This window comes from Sorex fumeus, unplaced genomic scaffold (assembly GCF_029834395.1).
Source record: "Sorex fumeus unplaced genomic scaffold, SorFum_2.1 ptg000044l, whole genome shotgun sequence".
Taxonomy (NCBI): Eukaryota; Metazoa; Chordata; class Mammalia; order Eulipotyphla; family Soricidae; genus Sorex; species Sorex fumeus.
In genome coordinates this window covers 43,171,315-43,176,579 of record NW_026606101.1, presented here as the reverse complement: position 1 = coordinate 43,176,579, position 5,265 = coordinate 43,171,315, and the positions used below count along the sequence as shown (strand labels likewise).

Sequence of the window (5,265 nt, the reverse complement as noted above, 5' to 3'; positions counted from 1 at the left end):
GATGTGTTATTCAACTAATGGCATGATGTCAACAGTAACTACTGTTGTTTTTTTATACTGTGTGTGGTAACACTGTACTTCTTTGCTGGAAAATGAAAGAAATGAGGGGAAATTAAATGGTACTTGCACACTTTCTATATTTGATTTTTTAGTTCAAAAGTCTTCATATCATAGAACAAACTTTATCCAAAATTTCCAAAGTCAGTAATAAGCAGGCTTGCAAATCATGTTCCATGAGTGATATTGTTTTAATATAGTATAATAAAATTAAATTAAAACTCATTTATAGTTTGTTGTACTTAGTTACTCACATTCTCATTTGTTACTGAACTACATATAACGATTAAATTTTTCTATTCTGCAAAAGGAAACTGTAACTAGGTTTTAAAATTTAGACAAGTTTTCCCAGGAGTAAAAAGCTGAATTTAACATAATTTTGGGTGCTTGCTTCAGCATCGCATATACTAAAATTGGAATGATACAGAGAAGATTAGCATGGACCCTGTGCAAGGATGCAACGCAAATTTGTGAAGTGTTCCATACTTTTTCTGCCTCAAGCACAATATGACAATAGTCCACTGACCTACTCTAATTTCACCAAAATAACAGTGTACACAAGAAGCTGTACAAGCCCAATATAAAAGAACACATCCTCCAAAGCTTCACTAGATGCCTATCATAAGTCACAGAAAGATGTCTGAGAGGAAGGACATATTCTAGATGGGTAGAAAGGTGACCACCATCAACCGAGCTCATCCAGAACCCTTTCCCGCAATAAGAGAGAACAGTGCTAGTAAATGGGAATATTTTACCTCTATACAACCACAACAACATGAAGAAACAGCGCAAATCTCCATTAGTAGGAGAGGACAAAGAAAGGAGACCAGAATCTTCAACAGAGATTACCCAAAAATACAAACTCTCCAATAAAGAATTTCGAGATGTTCAGGAACTCAAAGAAACAATGGAGCAGACATCCAGAAAATTAAAGGAGGAAAAAAAAGAAACAGTGGAACAGAAAGCCAACAAAATACAGGAAAAATGAGAGCAGAAATAAGAAAGCTACAATCAGAACTGTCACTAATAAAAGTCTTGGTAGATGAAATAAAAAACTCAGTGGGTGCCCTCAACAGCAGAATGGCTACAGCTGAAGACAGAGTCAGTGATCTTGAATATGATCTGCAGAAATCATACAAACAAGAAACAATGGGAAAAGACTTCAAAATAGCTGAAAGGTGAATCAGAGACCTACAGGATGATTCCAAGAGGAACAGTATTAGAATCATCAGAGTACCAGAAGGACAAAGAGGCAACCCCAATGAAAAAGCTGCAGTTAAAGAAATCATTGCTGAAAAGTTCCCAGAGTTAGAGAATGCAGTCATCCACATCCAAGGAGCCAGAAGGGTGCCAGCTAAAAGAGACACTAATAAAAACACTCCAAGGCATATCATAGTCAGAATGATGGATGCAGTGGATAGAGACACAATACTGCAAGCAGCAAGGTCAAAGAAGGAAATCACATACAAAGAAGCACCCGTTAGATTTACAGCAGATCTATGATAGGAAACCCTCCAAGCAGGAGGATATAGTGAAAAAACTCAATGAAATGAATGCCTCACCAAGAATACTTTATCCGGCAAAAGTCTAACTCAAACTTGAAGAAATGATATAACATTTTATAGATAAACAACAGCTCAGGAACTTTATAGACTCAAAACCAAACCTGAAAAAAGACTAAAGGGGCTCCTATAAGATAAGAAGAAAAAAACTTTTAAATACAGAATGGCAAAATGGATTCAAAAACTGTAACCAACATTCTGCTGCCTACAAAAAACACATCTGAACAGTCAGAGCAAACACAGAATCGAAGTCAAAAGATGGAAAACAATCCTGCAAAAAACAACTCCCTCAAAAAAGCTGGGGTGGTCTTACTAGTATCTGACAGCATAGATTTCAGGTTGAAAAAGATTAGAAATGACAGTGAATGTCATTTTCTATTTATCAAGGGATATGTACAACAGGAAGAAATCACACTCCGAAATGTATAAACACCCACAAGGGACAAGATAAATACTTAAAACAACTGCTAACGGATTTTAAGGAGGACATTGCTAGCAGCACAATAGTAGTCGGAGACTTCAACACCACCTTATCACCATCTCTGGATATATCAACAAGAACAAAACCTCACAAGGAAACACTGGATTTGAAAGAAGTAATAAGAGAGGGCTAATAGGCCTATACAGGTTTTACACCCCAAAAAGAAAGAATACACATTCTTCTCCAGTGCTCATGGAACATTCTCTAAAATAGACCACGTGTTGGGTCACAAAACATACCTCAGTAGAACCAGGAAGATAGAAATTGTATCAACTATCTTTTCAGACCAAAATGTACTGAAGATAGAAACAAATCACACATAGATGTGGAGAACCAAATTAAATACCTAGAAATTAAACAAACAACTCAATGTTGAACAACAAGTGGGTTAGGAAGGAAGTCAAGGATGAAATCAAACGATACCTTGAAACAAATGATAATGAAGACAGAAGCTACCAGAACCTATGGGATGCAGCTAAAGCCAGCTAAAGCCGTGTTAAGGGGAAAAAATTATAGCTCTGCAAGCAATCCTCAGGAAGGAAGGAAGAAAGGGCCTACATAGATAACTTGACTTCACAACTCAAGATCTAAGAAAAGGAGCACAAAAAGAATCCAAATTCAGCCGAAGGAAAGAAATAATAAAACTTAGAGCAGAAATTAACAATATGGAAACCAAAAAGACAATCCAAAAGATCAATGAAACCAAGAGCTGGTTCTTTGACAAAATAAACAAGATTGAAAAACCACCAGCAAGATTCACAAAAAAAGAGAGAGAAGAACCCGAATAAACAGAGTCAGAAACGAAAAGGGGGACATCACGACACATACCAATGAAATTCAAAAATCATCAGAGGCTACTTTGAAAGTCTGTATGACACGAAACAAGAGAACCTAGAAGAAATGAATAAATTCCTGGATTCCTGTAATATCCCAATATTGAACCAAGAAAACTTGGAATACCTAAACAGACCCATCAACATCAAGGAAATTAAAACTGTTTCCAAAAGTCTTCCCAAAAACAAAAGCCCAGATCCATATGGATTTACTAACAAATTCTTCCGAACATTTAAAGATGACCTGTTCTTCTCAAGCTTTTCCAGGAAATTGAAGAAATAGAAACTCTCCCGAACAGCTTCTATGAGACACATATCTCCCTAATACTAATAGCAAAGAAAGATACCACTAACAAAGGAAACTATGGGCCAATATCCCTGATCAATACAGATACAAAGATTCTCAACAAAATATTAGCAAACAGAATCCAACAACAAATCAAAAAGATCATACACCATGACCAAGTGGGATTCATCCTGGGGGTGCAAGGATGCTTTAACATTCAGCAATCAATCAACATAATCCATCATATCAACAAAATTAAAGATAAAAACCATATAATCATATCAATAGATGCAGAGAAAGCCTTTAACAAGATTCAACACCCATTTATGATAAGAACTCTCACCAAAATGGGTTTTGAAGGAACTTCCCTCAAGATAATTCAAAGCCATCTACCACAAACCTATGGCAAGCATTATTCTCAATGGGGAAAAACTAAGATCAATTTTTCCTCTAAGAACCCTTCCTCTAAGATCAGGGACAACACAGGGATGCCCACTATCTCCACTTCTGTTAAATATATTACAGGAAGTACTTGCAGTAGCTGTTAGGCAAGAAAAAGATATTAAGGTCATCCAGATAGAAAGAGAAGAAATCAAGCTTTCACTATTAGCAGATGATATGATACTATATCTAGAGAATCTTAAAGCCTCTACCAAGAAACACCTAGAAACAATAGACTTGTACAGTAAAGTTACAGGCTATAAAATCAATGCTCCAAAGTCCATGACTTTCCTATATGCAATAATGAGACAAAGAAAAGTGACATGAAAAATCAATCCCTTTCACAATCGTGCTCCAGAAAATCAAGTACCTCGGAATTGGAGGCAAAGGACCTCTACAAAGAAAACTACAAAACGCTTCTCCATTAAATAAAAGAGGACACGAGGAAATGGAAACATAACCCGTACTCATGGATTGGGAGAATTAACATTGTCAAAATGGCACAACTCCCCAAAGCATTATACAGATTGAATGTGATCCCTATAAGGATACCCATGACATTCTTCAAAGAAATGGATCAAACACTCTTGAAATTCATATGGAACAACAAATTCTCATGAATAGCTAAAGCAATTCTTAGGAAAAAGAAGATGGGAGGCCTTACCCTCCTCAACCTTAACTCTACTACAAAGTGGTAACAATTAAAACAGCACGGGACTGGAACAAAGGCAGAGCAACAGACCAATGGAACAGGGTAGAATATCCTTACACACAACCCCGAATGTATGAACATCTAATCTTTGATAGGGGAGCAAGAAATGTGAAGTGGAACAAGGAAAGCCTCTTTAAAAAATGGTGCTGGCATAACTGGACAGCCACATGCAAAAAAAAAGGGGGGGGGCTTAGACCTCGAACTAACACCAAGCACAAAAATCAGATCAAAATGGAAGAAAGACCTCAATATCAGACCAGAATCCATAAGGTACATTGAAGACAAGGTTGGCAAAACCCTCCATGATATTGAAGCTAAAGGTATCATCAAAGATGACATACCACTGGCCAAGCAAGTGGAAAACTATAAACCATTTAGATAAACAAATGGGAATATATTAAACTGAGAAGTTTCTGCACCTCAAAAGATGCAGTGACCAAAATACAAAGACAATCAACAGAATGGAAAAGAATATTCACCTAATACCCATCTGATAAGGGGTTGATATTAAGGATATATAGAGCACTGGTTGAACTCTACAAGAAGAAAACATCCAACCAGAAAATGGGGTGATAAAATGAACAAAAAATTTCTCAAGGAAGAAATATGAATGGCAAAAAGGCACATGAAAAAATGCTCTTCATCACTAATCATGAGGGAGATGCTAATCAAAACACCACCTCACACCACAGAGACTGGCCCACATCCAAAAGAACAAAAGCAACCGCTGTTGGCATGGATGTGGGGAGAAAGGGACTCTCCTTCACAACTGGTGGGAATGCTGACTGGTTCAGCCCCCTTTGGAAAACAATTTGGATGCTTCTCAAAAAACTAGAAATTGAGCTCCCATTTGATCCAGCAATACAACTTCTGGGAATATATCCCAGCGAGGC

At 37.0% G+C, this 5,265-nt stretch overlaps 1 non-coding gene across 1 annotated transcript; it reads left to right on the top strand.

Moving 5' to 3' along the window:
* The first annotated feature begins 442 nt into the window (after positions 1 to 442).
* Positions 443 to 547, top strand: LOC130030808 (U6 spliceosomal RNA). The gene has a single exon (XR_008793491.1). It is a non-coding gene; the product is annotated as a U6 spliceosomal RNA (small nuclear RNA).
* Positions 548 to 5,265: the final 4,718 nt, after the last annotated feature.